The sequence below is a fragment of the Panthera tigris genome, chromosome F3, assembly GCF_018350195.1.
Source record: "Panthera tigris isolate Pti1 chromosome F3, P.tigris_Pti1_mat1.1, whole genome shotgun sequence".
Classification (NCBI taxonomy): domain Eukaryota; kingdom Metazoa; phylum Chordata; class Mammalia; order Carnivora; family Felidae; genus Panthera; species Panthera tigris.
The window spans coordinates 66,508,933-66,526,984 of NC_056678.1; the positions used below are offsets into that span (position 1 = coordinate 66,508,933).

The 18,052-nt window shown below is 60.1% G+C and overlaps 1 protein-coding gene and 1 long non-coding RNA gene across 3 annotated transcripts in view; one reads left to right on the top strand and one right to left on the bottom strand.

Annotated features, from left to right (window-relative positions):
- The window catches only part of KIRREL1 (kirre like nephrin family adhesion molecule 1), a 98,268-nt gene that overhangs the window by 45,602 nt on the left and 34,614 nt on the right, over positions 1–18,052 (bottom strand). The window lies entirely within an intron of this gene.
- Positions 15,166–17,143, top strand: LOC122235747. Of its 2 annotated transcripts, none has more exons than XR_006213775.1 (2): positions 15,166–15,488; positions 16,727–17,143. It is a non-coding gene; the product is annotated as an uncharacterized LOC122235747 (long non-coding RNA). The 2 variants fall into 2 exon arrangements; XR_006213776.1 differs by lacking the exon at positions 15,166–15,488 and adding an exon at positions 15,971–16,295.

Below are 18,052 nucleotides of genomic sequence, written 5' to 3' on the forward strand. Positions count from 1 at the left end.
TGACCTGCTGAGACCCGGGAGAGGAAGAGGGTTCAGTGGGTTCCATCGTAGGGCCGGTGATTCACTCACCAAACCCCAATAAACACTGGACACTGAGGCTCAGGGGAACTTTCCAGCTGGTGAAGTCTTCCGTGTGCCGGGAGGGTGATGGCCTGATTCTGCAGGGAGGGCAGTGGGGGCTCCTCTCCTCATCGGGTTGGTCCCGATCTGCGTCCTTTCTAGCGGAGCTGTAAGGAAGGCACTTTGCCAAGTTAGAGTCGTTCCTGGCCCCTGAGGGGCCGCGGTCAGAAGGGCGCTCAGGAGGTGGCCTGGGATCCCACCCTGGCTGGGGCTGTGCCCTGAACACGTGGGGTCTGAGCTAACCCTGGATGGTTAGTATCAGAACTACAGGGTGTGCGTGTGGCCCCTCACGATTTGCATGCACGTGCATGTTGTATGTGCACACACGCGTGCACACACACACACACACACACACACACACACCTTGTTTCTACCACTCGTTCCCTTGCTCACTTTGGTACATTTATACTGGATTTCCTCAAACGCAGCAGGGACCCTCCAACCTCAGGACCTTTGCATTTACTCTTCTTTCTTCCGGGAACGCTTCCCCCTGGTATGTCTGTTCCCTTCCCTCCTTCAGACCTTGTGCCAAGTACCACCTTCTGAGTGAGTTCCTGCTGAACCACATCACTTAAAATTGCACAACTGCCCACGACATTCCGGAAGCCCCTTCTCTTGTTTTACTACTCCCATAGCGCATATCACCATCCAAGTTACCTTTTATCTTATGTATTAATTTGTTTATCGTCTCCTTCCCTGACATGAAGCCTTATAAGATCTGTGAGGGTAGAAATACACACACACACATTTTGCTCACTGCTGTATCCTCGGCGCCCAGAAAAAGTGCCTGGTACTTTAAGGATACGAGATGAATAACAGTGAGTGTTACGGTTTCTAGAAGCTTTACTACCGTCCAGTTGGCCTACTTCCCATCGAGCCGGGTATCCAGAAAGAATGGACGCTGCCTGGCGTGGGTCCCCCAGGACGGTGCAGAGGAACTCCTCTTCTTCCAGGGAGAATTTCACACCCAGCACTGGAGGCAGACAGCAGGGGGTTCCCCTCCGGCTATGCCCCTTCGTGTTTAAGCTTATTTTTGAGAGCGAACACACAGGGGACGGGCAGAGAGACGGGGGACAGAGATCCGAAGCAGGCTCTGCGTTGACAGCGGTGAACCCGATCTGGGACTCGAACTCACGAACCGCGGGATCACGACCTGAGGGTAAGCTGGACACTCGATCGACTGCGCCACCCAGGCGCCCCTTTGCCACTTTTTTCTAGCTGCCTTTCACATGATGCTTTGTGCACAGGGTGCCCCTCGGGCCGTGCAGACAGTCCCTGCTCCAGGAGCACAGGGTCCCCGTCTACCGCACCCACTCTTGTGGGCCCAGCAGGTAGCACCGTGCCCGCACCAAGGCAGCATCCGATTCACACCTGCTGAACGGACGAATGAACGTTCCAGACAGGATGCGCGTCACCGTACATGGACTGTCTCACAGAATCCTCAATGCGGCCAGCAATCAGCCTCGTCTTACCATGGAAATGTGGAGGGTGAGAGAAACGAAGTAATCTGCCTAACGTCACAAAGCTGGCGACTTATGGCGCTACGACGGGAAAACAGGATTAAGTTCTGGGTCTTCTGGCGTCCAAGGGCGTCCTCCTAGCATCCGGGCTGTACCGCCTCAACGGCAACGTGGCTGTGCACAGGCGAGCCGCCCCTCGGGGCCTCAGTGTCTTCACCCGCGACTGCCAGGACCAGGCGGGTAGAGGCGGGCGCGTGCTTAGCCGTCCAGCACGCTGTGTCAGAGGCAGGTGTTAGTAGAGTGACTTGAAGCTGCTCTAGCCCTCTGTCGTGCACACCGAGGCCCGCAGTTCGCCTTACCCTAGTTGGCAGGGCACCTTCCCGCCCCTGGGAGGGGATCCACAGAGCCCACGTGGCCACAGCCACCGGGCACGGGCTGCCAGGGGCCCCGGCGCCCTGTGGCACCCCATGGCTGGTCTTGGTGGCAGCTGGGGGGAGCCGGCCAGGAAGCCTCACCCTGTTCCTGAGGCTCACGGCCCCCCGCCCGGCCTCCTCACTGCCTCTCCAGGAGGCACGTTTTCCGCTCTGTTTCCTCTCCTCCCCGGAAGGCGGGGACCCGAGAAGGCAGAAGCCTCCCCGGTGGCCCCTGCAATTTCACCGCGATGAGGTGCCCAGGCACGGGCAGGTGGCAGAGGAGAGTGGCAACAGATTCAGAGAAAAGGCGGGAGCCCTGCCCCCTGGGGTCCCCTGGACTGTCAGTGTTCCCAGACACGGAGGCCTTTATCCCTGAAAGGGAGCGGCGAGGCATGAAGACAAAGGCCATATCTGATCCTGGCTGGGGCGAGGCCGTGGGGCAGGGGGGAAGGGAGTGCGCAGGGGCCCGGGGCAGGGAGGAGGCCAACAGGAGTACGGGGCGGCCCAGAGTCCGCTTGCGGTCCTCCCCCCGTGGTGGGGTGCCAGCTGGTGCCCTGCCTGTGCCCGTGTTTGTTTCAAAGGCGCTTTCCACGCGCTCTCCCCCCGTGGATCTGCACGCAGCTCGCGGTCTCCCCACCATCCTCCTGCCCGCACGACCGACGAATGTCAGTCCTTCACAGGACACGCGGTAAGGCAACAGGCCCGCGCACAGCCCGTCAGGAAGAAGGGGCACACGAGCTGACCTCGGGTGGAGGTGACTCTGTGGCGAGGCCGTGCGCACGGGTCCAGCCGGAGCAGGGCCCGGCACTCGGGGGACACCCAGAGAACGCTGCTGGCCGCTGTCCCAGCGGGTGGCCCCTTGCACACGGCAGCTGCTTCTGTCCCCAAAGCACCCGGAGGGAGGGGCCGCCTCCCCTATGGCAGCACGTGGGCGACCGAGGCCCAGCTTACAGGGGGCGCCACGCACAACCAAGGACGCAGCCTGCTGCCCGTGTTAAAGAACATTTGCGGCCCCCCGCCCCGCCCCCTCAAGAAATGGGAGGCAGCTGGGCGGTACGGGGGCCGCCTGCCCCCCACCCTGGATGCCCCCCTCACCTGGAAGCCTTGTTCAGTTACCATCTGACTTAACACAGCCTCACTCACCTGTCCCCGGGGAAAGGCCCTACCACCACCGGTCTTGCCCGGACCTCACCTCTCCGGTCTCTGGTTTGTGAAGAGCTCTCTTCCTGTCCCCGGCCCTGCCCCCTACCTCCCGAGCGCTGGCCGCGCTGGGCAGTGCAGCAAGTCCTCCGAGCCTCTGTGAAGGCCCTGGGTTCCCGAGAGGAGAGGCCCACCCCAGACAGCGGAGGGGAGAGCCCAGACTCCCAGCCCGGCCCACAGCAGTCTCCCCCTGCTAGATCCCCGGCCTGCTGTCACCCCCCCCCCCGCGAGGGGCCGTTCCCTAGGGGGCCTGGATCTCCTCCTCCCCTCAATCTTTGCCTCAAATCCATAATCAGTTCCAACTCCAAAATACTTTTCCTGAGCGTCCCTGGTTCTAACTGGCACTCGGTCTCCTGGACAATCTCAGTCCCAGGACCGCCTGCCACACCGTGAACTGTCGGTGTGAATGACATCTGCACAGAGGAATGCCAGCCTTGTCCACAGCCTTTCACTGGCTGTCCCCACTCAGGCTCCCTCCAACCCGTGCCTCTCTCCAGAGCGTGTCCTCTATTCTCTCCCTCGGGGATCCTACCTCACTCAGCTTTGTAGAGTGCCTGGCACATAATAACTGCTCAATAAGCGTTTGTTGACTGACTGTCGGTCATCACCCTGCTGTCTCTCCCCTCCTCCACACCTCCTTCTGGCTTCCATGTTGCCCCCCGCCCCGAGTTATGATCCCAAAACACGAAATCGAGTGCATAACTCACTGCTTTCTAAACTCCATTCCGTCCTTGCTGTTCACGATACGATTCAAAATCTTTAGCTGGACACCCAAGGCCCTTCCCAGCCAGGCCCCCGCCCCCTTCCCCGCCTTGCCTCTGGCCACCCACCCCCAGCACGCAGCAGCCCTCCTTCTCGGAAGCGGCCCAGTCTTTTCCGGTACCGGGTTGGGTTAAGGAAATGCTGAAGCGATTATCCCCTCCATCCCTGCTCTGAGCTCAACGGCCTCCCCCACCGTGAAGCCCTCCAGGCAAAATGAGCCACTCCTGTTATACTCGCCCAGACAGGGGAGGGGGGACCCATATTTATGGGGCACTGATGCTGCTGCATGATCTAGTTTAATTCCTCCTCAGTACAGTGTTGGAAGACAGACGTTAATCTCTCCACAAACCACGGCTCAAGGAGATCACAGAACTAGTGAAAGCAAGAGTCGGGATTCGAACCCCAGTCTGTCGGACTCTGGAGTCCCTGGTCTTTCTCCTCCACCCCGCTGCCTCCTACCTCCGTTATGGGGCCTCCTTGCTGTGTCTGCGGCACGCGTCGGTCTACACCCCTTGTTACACGTACGGCTACTCAGATCTACGTTCCTGGAGGCCAAGCCCAGGAGTGGGCTCCTACAAGGTCCCCAGTAAATGGTTAATCGAACAGACACACAAGTGAGCGAACGGAGGCACTGGGGGTTACATCACTCCCCAGGCGTGAGCCGCGACGAGGGACTGTCCAGAGGAGGCCCACCTGGGGGACCCCGCCTCCTGCTCCCAGCATCAACCGGATGCTCTCTTCGGAGCTCTGTTTTATAAGCAAACCAACAGCCCTCAAGGAGACGGCATGGTTACCGAAAACCAAACACCAAACACATCAAAACAAACCACGAAACATAACAACAACACCCACAGGTGACAAGCACGGCTCCCTACAAAGAACAAGACAGACACATCCTTCGCCTTCTGGGACCTGCCTCTGAGACCCACACCACCAGGGGTGGTAACGCCAGGTCGCTCGGCAAGAAGGCCTTGAAACAGAAAATCGATAGAGTTGGCCAGACTGTATCTACAACCCGGGCCCGTCAGGGGACACGAAGGGGTGGGGAGGCGAGGGGAACAATGCTGAGGCACAACCCACCCCGAGCCCCTGTGTCCAAGAACAATCGGGAGGCAAACCAGCCTGATGAGCTGGTGTGGGGCACGGGCTGGGAGGTCCCTGGCATGTGGGGACGTGAGCGCACGCTCGTCCCGGCCCCCTCGCCACCCCCGCCCTCCCCACGCCCCTCCCCTTGCGCCTCTCGCGTCTGGGGCCAATGCTGCTAATCGTTTTCTCCACCGGCCAACTGGTGGGAATGAGAGGCGTCCAGCACTTTCAGTGCTGGCCATCGGATACGGAAAAATAAAACGGGGACGGAGCTGCAGGGTCAGGAAAGGGAAGCCCGTTTCCAAGCGATTTTCCCTCTTAATGCTGATCCGTCAGGGCTCGTCATGGACAGCCCTACTGCAAGCAAGACACAGACACCGTCAGCAAAGTCCAGGCATTCATGATGTGAGGCCAGGCAGGCTGGGCCCGCGCACGGTGCTCGTGGAATGGCAGGGCCCCGGTGTTGGAAGGGACGGTGGAGGTCACCTTGGCCAACGTGCTCCTCAATCAGAAGTCCCCGGTCCAGCGTGCCCAGCCCACGGCCCTCCGGGCTCTTCCGGAAGCCTCCCGGGCCGCGGGGCTTGCTGCCTCGTGAAGCAGCCCTTCTCATTCGCTGGACGCTCAGGTTGTCCAGAAGTTCTGTCGCTTCTGCGACGTCCACATCCATCCCCCCGCCCCCCACCCCCCACCGGGCCCTCTGGAGCCGGTCCGCACCAGCCGGACCTACTTCGCACAGCTGTTGGAGATTCCGAAGTTACAGCCGCGAACGCACCATGTCCCTCGGGGTGCTTCTATCTAGTGGGCCAGTCTAAGGCTTCCTCTGTGTGACATGGGTGCTCCCTCTTCCCCAGACCCTGGGTGCCCCGTTTGGGTTCAGTCTTCCCTTTGTGAGATCTCGGAGGGCCGAGCGCGGTCTCTCCTAGCGCCCAGGGAGGCAAAGCTGCAGAAGGACCAGAAGTTGGTTACTTCCAGCATCACGGCCCCTGTTCCTGGTTGGTCTGCTTAGCGTCCTGTACCTCCTGCCAGCACGTCCAGCCGGCTCCCTCCCGCCACGCCAGGGCAGCCTCATCCGCCTCCCCACCGCGCATCTCTGGGGCCTAGAACAGCGCCTGGCACGTGGCAGAGACACGTAAACATCTGCCGAGTTCACGACCACGTGGACTGAGGCACAAGCCTCGGCTCACACATGGCCTCTGCACAGGCCTCTGTCCTCGGGCTCCGCCGCCCGCCCCGGGAAGAGGGGGCCGGCCTCCCGCCCCCGCCAGCCAGGCAGATGGGGGGGCCGGTAGAAGAGAGCCTCCCGGGAAGGTCTGTGGGCACAGAGCCAGGCCACGACTCCACCAGAGTTTCTGAGCGGCTGGCAGGCCGGTCCTGCCCGGCGTCTAGCTGACACAAGAGTCCGGACGGTTTCCTGCTGAGGCAACGGGGGTGAGGGGCAGCCGGCTCAGCCGTGGGCCCTGCAGGGGGGAATCTGTGCTGGACTCCAGGGACAGATGTGGGGAGGACGGGAGACAGGCCCCCACTCTGGAGACCGTGTTTCTGGAACGCTCGGGATGACAAGCCAAAGCTACCTGGGAAACCAAAGTGAGGCCTCAGGAGCCCAGGTTCAGCAGAGGAGTCGTGTGAGCTTACAGAGTGCTTCCTGGAGGAGGGGGCTGCAGACAGGGTTTGGAACGAGAGAAAGGGCTTGAGAGCTAATCATTTAACATAGCGCGCGCTCATTAAACACCGGAGCATACTGGGCACCCTGTTAACCTCTTGCGGACACCGGTTCATTTAACGCCCACGACTCCAGGGAAGGAGATATGAGGGAGTCCTTCCATAAATGGAGAAGCGGAGCTCAGATGTGACGTAACTTGGCTAAGGTCCTATAACGCGGGGACTCGAGCCCAGGTGTTGAAGACCCCACGTCGGAACTTGTTGCTGCCACGGTGTCAGCGGGTCCCCAGACATCAGCGGGTATCATGGCACCAGTGGGTCCCCAGGCATCATGGCGTCAGTGGGCATCACGGCACCAGTGGCCCCCGGGATGCCATGGCATCTTCTGGGATTTCTGTCGTGGGAAAAGCCAGCTCCCACAACAGAGCTGAGACTGTGTGTAGCCGAGGCCCCCTCGGAGTCCAGAGCCCGTGGAGGCTCACTGCAGACCGGCCACGGCTTCTCAGAGGCACCTGCCGAGGCTGCCAGCCTTCAGAGCCCTCCCCGCGGCCTCCCTGCTTCGGGCTCACAGCTCTGCCCCTATAGCCCTCCAGCCACCCGGCTCCCCCGCTTCAAGCTCCGACCGGGAGACGCGAGAGCCACCACCCTCCCTTTACGTGGGGGGCATCCGCCCCAGTGGCTGACCCAGGCCGCACCGGCACCGGCCCCGGCCCGCCATCCAGGCTGTGGCTCATCTGGGAGAGTCCGCACCACTGCCGCTCCCGAAACATACTCGTTCTCGCCCCTGGGGGGCCTGCCCACATGTGGACGGGCCCAGGAGCCTTTCCAACTGTTCTTGTTCTCTGTGCCCCTTGCTTGGGCTGAGGTGTCCCCCATACTCCAGGCGGAAGCCCCGACCCGAGTACCTCAGAGCGTGACCCATCGAGGGCCTTTAAAGAGGTGATTAAGGTCTATGAGGCCATGAGGGAGGGCACTAGCCCAATCTGACGGGTGTCGCGTGGGAAGAGGAGGTGTTGGGGTGTGCCCACAAAAGACAGACCACGTGGGTTCACGGGGAGGAGGCAGCCGTCTGCCTCCGGCACAGACACCAGGTCCGCTGGCACCTTGATCTTGGACTTGCAGCTTCCAGCACCGTGAGCAGATGAATTTGCATCCCAAGCTGCCCAATCTGTGGGGCTTTGGTGTTTTGGTTGGTTTTTTAAATTTGTTTTTACTGTTTATTTATTTTTAAGGGAGAGAGACAGAAAGAGACAGAGTACCAGCAGGGGAGGGGCAGAGAGACAAGGAGACATGAATCCCAAGTGGGCTCCAGGCTCCGAGCTGTCAGCACAGAGCCCCACGCGGGGCTCGAACCCACGGACTGTGAGATCATAACCTGAGCCAAAGTCGGATGCTGAACCCACGCAGCCACCCCTGTGCCTCCCCGTGAGTGCAGCTTTGTGACGACAGCCCTAGGACTAACACGGCCCGTCACCAAGGGTCCAGGTGTGAATTCAGGTTACCCAGTGGAGTGCCCCGCTGCCTGGGCATGAAGCGCATGACATCCCAAGCCCCCTCGGCAGCCTCGCGGGTGCCCAGGATGCCACCGGCTGATGCGCACGCCCGCGCTCTGTGTTCACCCCTGTGCCCGTCCCAATAAGTTAGGCAGAAAGTAAGTCTGGAACAGTGATTCATAAACGAATGGATTGGTAAATGTTCTGAGTCCCCCTCTTCCAGCTCTGTGCTCCAGGGGGCGCCGTCTACACTGTCACCACGGACACCCCCACTTTCAAAGTCCCCAGAGCCTCCCTCCCGGGAGGAAAACGAGCAACCCAGAGCACTTCCGGCGATCCCGGAGCACTCCCGGCGATCCCAGAGCACTCCCGGCGATCCCGGAGCACTCCCGGCGATCGCAGGAGCCCCGACTCTGGCGCTTCCCTTAGGGAAGCGTCCGTCTGCAGCGGGGTGTCTGCGGTGGCGGGGCTGGGCGGACGGTAGCCTCTCGGCGCAGAGACCCACCTGTGCGGCCCCAGACCCCTGGCTCCGCGGGGCTCTGTGGGATCCACACCTATGGTTTGGGTGGCAGCAAGTCTCTTCCGGGGACGTCCCCCTCCCCCGCCCCCGAGTCACAGGCCGGGCTGGGATGTAGACGGTGCTGCATCACCCGCACCGCCCCGTTACGGCTGATGGCCCCGCGGTCGCTGCGGAGCGGGAACGGGCCTCCCTCCCTCCCTCCTCAGCGCGGTTCCCTGAGGCCAGAGAGACAAGGACTGAGGAACACAGCAGGGCTCAGACGGGTCGGTTTGATCCCACCTCGACCGTCACCTCCCTGGGCCTTCACACCTCTTCCAGAAAAGAGAATTCGTCATTTTATTTAACAAGGCTCCAGGAGAATTAAATTAAGTGGGTCAACAGTAAGTAGGATACCTAGCAGAATGTCTAGTGTGGGGTAGGACCCACTACATACTCATTCTGTCCCTTGGTTTCCGTCCGTGCTCTGTATCTGCCCTCCCAGCGTGAAGGCCCGGGTCTCCTGCATCCCTCCTGGGACCACCACCCCCGCCCCCCACTTCTGGTGCATGGAGGGCTCCAGACACCGGGCAGGATCCCGAATCCTGGCCTCGGGCCTTCACCACGGTCAGGTGTGTGCCAGCATCAGGCATCTGGACCTCCCTTCTCCGTGACACTCGCTGCCCGGGGCCCAGTCCCCAGGGGGCCGCTCTGAACAGGTTTCCTCCCAAAAGACAAAAGAAACTGACGGATGGTCAGTAACTGATCCCTGCCAAGAGGCGGGGAGGGCACCTGGAGAGCTAGGAGCCAGGAGGCCAGGACCGTGGCTCCTACCAGATCCCACTGCAACTCCCAGATCCAAAACGGGATCCCCACCCAAAGAGCTGGAAGAAAAGGATGTAAGGAGGACAGACAAAACAATGGCGCAGGTGCACACACACCCTCCATCACACAGAGTTCAGATAAATGCTGGCCGGGTAGCAAACACCGAGCAGAGGCGACCTAAACGCTCCTGTCCCCAGCGTCCCTCAATGTCTTTCACCCATACCCGGTGGGATAAGAAACCAAGGAGTGATGTGCAGTTAAGCGGCTGGGCGGCCCCCCGTGACCTGAGAATATGTTCACACCGGCTGCGTCACTGTGGATCCTCCACGAGGACCTCCTTCCCTCGACCCCGCCTGCCTTGGTAAGGGACTAACAGAACTGGCAAGGAGTAATCACCCCTGACATCTGACAAACAGCTTCATAATTCAGAAATCATCGTCCTCTTGCTTTTAATTTCCGAACCATAAAACTCAGCGCTAGGAGGCCGAATGTCGGAGGGGTTCGGCGAGCTCCCCAAGCTCCTACAGCTGGTGAGAGCACACTGTGAGTCTGAAGGCACCCCGCCTGGCTTCTAATACATGCAGGTCACAAGGGAGGGACACAACCTCACGTGCCTGTGGCTTACCTGCATGTGCACACACACCGCAGAGTAAAACGTCCAGGTGACCAGGTAACAGAGACTGGACAATTACCTTCTGTTTGGGATGCACTCAGGATCCTATCGGAGCTTGGGTTTCAGGGATATAGAGGTCAAACCTGAACGGGATCATTCAGGAGCCTATCAGAGCTTGGGTTTCAGTGACACGAAGAAGGTCAAGAACTTGGGTACGAACCCGGATGGAAACTGTCAGAGAGGAGCCTGTGGGCGACTGAGGCATCCAGAATCAAAGAGAAGAAGGAGGGAGAAGAACCTCATGTCAACAGACTCCGGGCCTCGCTAGTCACCCCCCTGGAGCGGGACCCTGCCCCCCGCTTCTCCCCACGCTGCCCACAGAGGGCGATCAATACCAGGGACTCACTGCCACGCCACAAAGTGCTTCCGGGTGTCGCCCAGCCATCTGGACGCAACAGGTATTTATTGAGTACCTACTGCATACCCACGGAACGTGTAAGCAAGATATACCCGGTTTTCTGACCAGAAGACAAACGGTTGGCTCTAAATGATCGAGGGCTCGCCCGCAGTGAGAGGTGGTGAGGGACGGCCCAGGGAGGGTTGGAACTGAAGTCACCTGACTGGGGTGGCCTCTCCATCCCCACCCCGACGACCCAGCCCTAGGCCCAGACACCAGGGAAGCAGCACACAACACGATCCTAATGATGTGTGTGCACGTGCGTGTGCGTGGTGCAGAAAGGGACAAAGAGAAAGCGGTGAGAAGACAGAGCTGCAGAAGGACAAAGGTGCCTGCCGTCACAGAAGCGGTGCGGAACTCAAGAGAACCTTCCTCCCTGTTATTCCATATTAGGGAAGACATCCTACCGCTTGCCTCCCATTACCGCCTTCATTCCCTTCTCGTTCGGGGGACCCGAAGCACAGAGCGGGCTTGTTGATTGGTCTGGGTTTAATTCATCTGTGTAATATCCCTGTTCTGAACGATGTCTAATTAACACTTTTGTTGGGGGGAATAAAACCTCCTGTGATCATTAATGAACGGGGGAGGGGAGGGGACGCTTGCCCAGGCAGCAGCGCGGGTCCCACCAGGCGGCTTGGGGACTCTATCTTCCGGTCCTCTTAATGAGACGCGTCTTCACGATGGGATCGCCGCTCACCCTGGCCCAGGCCAAGCAGATGGCACTGAGGTCTGATGACAGGATGCGTGATGCTGTGTGAGTCGTGCTCACACCCAGTACCGGGGCCTTGATTCTGGGTGCGGGATTGGAGAGGGGCTGGTGGCCGGATGGCCTCCACCCGGCAGGAGAGGCTCCAGGCCAGGCCCGGAGGCGGGGAAATTCCAAGTATGAAGCTACCTTCTTCGTTTCTCACTCCCTCCAGGCCTTGTGGGGGGTAATACATCTTAGATTTGTTTATGCTTTCAGAGGCTGCAAAATGACTTAATGGGTTTTTTTAATGTTTCTTATTTATCTTTGGGGGGGGAGGGGCAGAGAGAGAGAGGAAGGGAGAGGGAGACACAGACTCCAAAGCAGGCTCCAGGCTCCGAGCTGTCAGCGCAGAGCCCGACGTGGGGCTCGAACCCACGAACCGTGAGATCATGACCGGAGCCGAAGTCGGACGCTTAACCCAGCTGCGTCACCCAGGCGCCCCCAAAATGACTTAATGTTAATTGACAACTCTTTGGGGAGAGAAAACTCGAACCCCAAGGACGTGTCCAAGGTCACGGAGCTGAGATACAGCAGAGACGTGAAGTCTTCCGGCTGCAGAACCCTGGGCTTCTCAGGGAGCAGATGGGGTGCGGGCCGTGGCTCTCCAGAGGGGCCCCACAGAGGACACAGAGGCCTGGGATGGATAGTTTGGGGATCCAGTGGTGGAGAAGCCACATGAAATCTTATGCGTGGGTCTGGATGGCATGGGGTGGGGGTGGGGGGGGCAGGGGAATCAATGGCACTCCATAAGATTCTAGAGAGATTACAGCCCCCAAGGCACAGGACGCGGCAACGGGGTCCACTCTGACCACAGCCTACAGCGGGAAGTGAGAGCCGGGCTTCCGGCTGGGTGACCTCAGGTAAGCCGTTCAGCCTCTCCGGCCTTCAGTGTCCATTCCTGAAACACAGGGATGACCACAGAGCGATCCTGTGAGGCCCAAAACGTGGCTGGGAGACAGCCACGGGAGAGAGATTTCACCACGTACCCGTCTGCATTTTTTTTTAAATTTGGTACCACGTGCGTTACATGCTAAAAATAAAAAATGTAAAAAAACTTCACAAAGACACATGACATCATCGGGTTACAGAGCGCTTTACACACAGCCTCACCTCGCTCTCTGCGCAGCCCTGCGAGCTACAGATAATTCTCCCAACCGCATACGACAAAACCGAGGCTCGGCAAAGCGCAGATAAGTGGCCCGATGTCACGGATGTGACTAAATATTAGCAGGTCTAGGATGAAAACCCCTATCGCTCTGATTTTGAAGTTGCTGTTGGGTTTCTCTCTCTCTTTCTCTCTCTCTCCCTACATTACAGGTGCTCATTCCATCTCATAAGGGCTCAGCGTTAAGAGAGAAACTTGATGGGTGCTGGAGGACAGCGAATCTTACTGCCGGAGGGTGACGTTTCCCCATCACCCGCTGAACACAGGACGCCCGTCACCACCTGCCTTACAGCCAGCCCAGTGCACGCTGGCGGCCGGAAGGGGGACGCGCACGCACGCACGGACGCATGCGCACACGGGCTCTGTGATAGCAAGACGAGCAAGAATGGGGTGGCTGCCGAAAACGCACCCCCGTGGCCTGGCAAGAGCTTCCGCCCCACCCCGAAAACGCACTTACCCCCGCCTTGCACAGTCTCGTGAAGACTGTGCTGTCGGCCCACGTTAGGGTGTTGTTTTCACTCTGCTGTCTACACGGCCCTGGACGGGCTCATCCACGTCTGCGCTTTGGCTGAGACCGCAGGCCCCAGAGGGCAGGGATGGCCGGACGGACCTCGTACCCCGCGCCCACGCCGAGCCAGACACAATCATGTGCTTAATAAAGGTTGCAGCAGATGACCACAGAGATGCAACTCCATTATTCCAACTTAAAGAGGGGCGAGCCCTCCGGGCAGGGCAACTTTCAGCGGACAGCGCTGGGCAGCGGAACGGGCACAACCACCTGGACAAAGCGCGGACCTGCGTCCTCGGCCCTCCCCGGCGCCACCCGGCTCCAGAACAGAAGGGTCCCCTCTCGGTGCAATGGGGACGATAACAGCCCCTTCGCGGGGCGGGGGTGCAGTCAAGCGAACGGGCTGAGAAACGCTTAGTGAACAGAAAAGCACTATGAATCTGCCGCTCAGGAAAAAGGAAGAAGTAAAAAAATAACAACCGAGCCAGCGCCTGGGATGTCCAAGCATCCGGCGCCTTATTACCAGGAATGCCTCCCGAGCTTTCCATCCGCAGCAGCGGAAACGGTCTCCTTTACCTGATCCCCTGGGCCTGGCGGAGGGCCTGGCGCATCCCGGCGAGCGGGCCGGGCGCACCAGAGAGCCTTGGGAAAAGCTGGCTGCTTCGATGGAAAGTCGCTTTGCACCCACCTTTGGGAGCAGCTAGAGAGAAGGGAAGAAGCCCAGCTTCTCTTCCAATCCCGTTATGTCCCACTAAGCCCTCTAGCCATCCTGGATGGATCACAGCACGCCTCACACGTTTCCCCACATTGGGGAGGGTTTGTTCCAGGCATAGACGGACTAGTGCAAATGGCCACGCGGCCGTGGACCCCAAGGACTGGGGGGGTGGGGGGGTGGGGAGGACCTGAGCGGCTACAAGGCTGCCAGGGTCAGTCCTGCGGGGGCGCTGAGCCTGCTTTTCATGAGGTGAAGGTACAAAGCTGGTGGTGGGGTGAGAAGGCACCCCAGGACAGGGGCAGGTCCCAAGCCTGAGCCACTAGTAAGTGAGCAGGTGTTGGGTGGGGACCTGGAGGGAGTTGGGGGGACAGGATGGAGGAGCAGAGGAGTGAGGAGAAGCAGTACCAGTGCCAGGAAGTAGGACTGGCACAGGGGTGCGGTGGGGAGGTCACAGGGGTGCACTGGGGAGGTCACGGAGGTGCGGTGGAGGTCGTGGGGGTGTGGTGGGGAGGTCATGGGGGTGCAGTGGGGGGTTGTGGGGGTACAGTGGGGAGGTCACAGGGGTGCGGTGGGGAAGTCATGGGGGTGCACTGGGGAGGTCACAGGGGTGCAGTGGGCAGGTCACGGGGCTGTAACGGGGAGGTCGCAGTGCTGGCCCCCTTTTACGTGGTCTCTGGATGATCATTCCCTCCCCAGGGCGCCCCCACTCTGTGTCTAAGACTGAACTGCTCTCACTTCTCCCGGACGCTCAGGCTTGCTGGGCACCTGGACAAAGGCGATCTGCCCTCACTCGGAGCTTCCTGGCTGTGCTACTCCTTGGCAGGTTAGCACCCACTGCCTTGCTCTGGGATGATACGAACACACTGAGGACCTACTATGTGCCTAGTGCTCCCCATGGATCTAGTCCTCCCCACGGCCCCATACTCAGTCACATCATCCCCATTTCAGAGAAAGGCCTTGGAGCAAGGTCATCGGCCGCACGGTCCCCAGGCGGGACACGTGACCCCAGCCCCAGACGCCCTGTCCTTTGGACGAGTCGCTTAACATCTTTGTGCCTCAGAGTTCCCTTCTGTAAAATGGGGACGCCAAATACTTACCTCACCCCCGGTGCCACTGTGAAGGCCATTAACGAACCAGGCATAAATGCACAGCCATCACTTAGAAAGGTGCCGGCACACCACTAACTGAGGCTCGGAAACTCGCCCAGCACCCGATATGCTACCCAGCTGGGGTGCTAACCAAGTAGGTCTGACTTTATTTATTTATTTATTTTTTTAATGTTTATTTATTTTTGAGACAGAGAGAGACACACAGCATGAGCAGGGAAGGGGCAGAGAGAGAGGGAGACACAGAATCCGAAGCGGGCTCCAGGCTCTGAGCCGTCAGCACAGAGCCCGACGCAGGGCTCGAACCCAGGGACCGCGAGATCATGACCTGAGCCGAAGTCGGATGCTCAATCGACTGAGCCCCCCAGGCGCCCTTAGTCTGACTTTAAAACCCACTCTCTGTCCATTTCTCCAGACTGTCCCCGTCTGCGACGAGTCGGGCTGGGTTAGAACGCGCTCGAGAGACACGGGTGCACTCCCGCCCCCCCCCACTGTCTCCCCAGCCCCTAGAGGCCGTTGGACCGCGTGAGCCCCGACAAGTCAGGCCAGGGCGAGCGTGTAGTACACTCCGCTGATGCGTCACCCGCGTCAACCCGGCAGCACAGGAGGAGGAGGATGCTGGGCCTGCCCCGAATTTGCTTCCTGCGCCTTTGAGATTTGGAGTAGGTGACGCTGGGCGGGGGGCCGTGGGGGGGAAGGCCTGGGGAGAAGAAACCCCTGCCGGCAGCTCCTTCCTCTCCTTCCTCCTCCTCCCCTGGTTTCGGCTCCGCGGCTTCTCCAGGAGGCCGGGGGCTCCATTGTGCCAGGCGGGGGTAGGGGCGCCCCCGACACCTCCCGCACCATGGGGCTGCATGCCACCCGTGCGCGGGAGGCTGGCGGGTCCCTGTCTGCCATCCGTCTGCCATCCTGCCAGGTCAGCACCCCTCCTGCCCTTCTCCCCCTCCCCGCTGAGCGGGGAGAGGGAAGTGGGGCCCCCCGGGTTCCCGCTGTCTCCGCTCTCTCCTCCAGCTACACTGCCCCCATCTCCCCATCCCCTGCTTCCCTCACTCCCCCATTGCTTCTCTGGCCCCTCTGCACCTCCCTCCGCATTGTGCTGTCATCCTGTTCCCCCCCCCCTCCCCCGCCTTCCCTCCCTTGGCTCTCCCAGGCCTCTCCTTGTCTCCTGACCTCATTCTCGGGCCACCTGTCCTTCCTGCTCCTCCCAGCCCCCCGTCCCTGGCCCCAGGACCCTATTTTCTTGCCTCTCTTGTTCTACGCCTCTCCTTCTGCTCCCCCTTTCTCCCCAGCCCCCATTTCTCTCTCCCCTCCTCCCACCTGTTCCGGCTGGTTCTGCTCCTCCCCCACCCCCACAACTGGTGCCTCCATCCAGGGAAAGGCTCTGTACTCTGAGGGCCCTGTGCCTCCCTTCCTGGTGGGAGGAGGGAATGGGTAGCTTGGGGGAGGACGCTGGTGCGGCGCTCAGGACCACAGTGAGTCCCCACCACTGGGACGGGCCGTCTGCCAGCCACACCCGGGCCGCCCACGCCTGCGGAAATCTGAGGCAGGACCCTTTTCTGGTCCGGTTTCCTTAACTTAGGGCAAGCAGTTCCAACCTTTGAGGGCCTCTGCCGTGCCACTCTGTCCTAAAATTGCAGCTGGCAGCGAGTGGCCTCCAGTTCTGAGGTCAGGGAGGATCCTGCCTCAGAAACATCTGGTTCCCTCCAGCAGGACCATTTGTGGTTCCCTCTATAAACCAGTATGCCTTCAGGTAGCACCATCTGCTAGCACTGGGCCCAGAGACCGCACGCTCTCCCCCACCGGCTTCCCCAGTTCTTACGCTGCTGTTCACAGCGTCTGTTCAAAACCCTTGGTCTCCACTTCCTCCCTCCCCCCGACTCACTCCTGCCTCTGTTTCTCCCAGGGGACACCGCACAGCACGATGCCTTTCCTAGCACAATAATTTAATGTTTCTTTCCCGTGCTTCGAACACTGCACTTCCTCCAGGAAGCCTTCCTGGATTGATTCTGTCTTAAAGATGGAGAGAAATGATTTCAGTTTAGAGGACACAGAGCCAGAGCCGCTCAGCGCATTGCCTGGCCCAGATGGAATGTTATCATCGGCAGCGCTGTTGTCCCCGGACTCCTCGTCCTGTGCCCGTCCCCTTGTCCCCGCTGCCTCCCCAGTCCGTTAGGGAGAACGGATGGTCCAATGTGGTGGCCGGGGATTTCCGAAACTATGCCACTCCGTCTCGATCGCCAGATATCCTTCCCTGTAGTCACTCTCCTCCCACGTCTGACACAGGTGTTGTTGGTCTCAAATAAAAAGTCACTGAACTGTCGGGGCGCCTGGGTGGCTCAGTCGGCTGAGCGTCCGACTTCGGCTCAGGTCACGATCTCACGGTCCGTGGGTTCGAGCCCCGTATCGGGCTCTGTGCTGACAGCTCAGAGCCTGAAGCTGCTTTGGATTCTGTCTCCCTCTCTCTCTCTGCCCCTCCCCCGCTTGTGCTCTGTCTCACTCTCTCAAAAATAAACATTAAAAAAAATTAATAAAAAAAAAAGTCACTGAACTGTGTGCTCCTGGACGTAGGGAGCCCTACTGCGTTCCTATTTCCCCAGCACCTAACAGCGCCTGGCACCCGGTAAGTGCTTGCCAAACTAAACCTAACCGAAAGGAGAACATTCTGTTGACCAGGTAATCCTGCCGAGCCCGCACCCTCGGTTAGAAGGTGACGGGGTCTTCTGTAGCCCAGGGTCAGAGCAGAAACCTACCCCCTGGGCCCGCTCCCACCAGGCACTGCCCCTGGGGGCACGGCTCGCACTTCTTGCCCCTTCCAGACAGGGAGGGCCAGGCACAGCCTCCCAGGCTGCGGACTCACCGCCCTTGGCCATCTTCATGGCTACGGGCCAAGCCCGTGGAGAGGAGAGAGCAGAGGCTCCATGGGCTCCACGGAGGACTCTGGAAGGCACCCGTGGACCCTGACATCACCTAGGGTGGTCGCTCCTGGGTCCTCCCGGCCTCTCCTGGACCAAATCCTAGGCTTCCTCCCGCACACACCCATGCCAGGTACATGCAGGTAGGAGTCCACAGGGGAGGCAGCAAGCTGGCCAAGGCCCGTGCCCTGCAGCAGGTGCATTTCCACTGTTCGTGCACCGGGGTCCCGATGGGGACAGGCCAGGGAGGAGCCCAGGGGAGCAACGCTTGCCTGAACACTTTCACCTTCTCCCTTCGGATGCATCTGTTGTGAAAT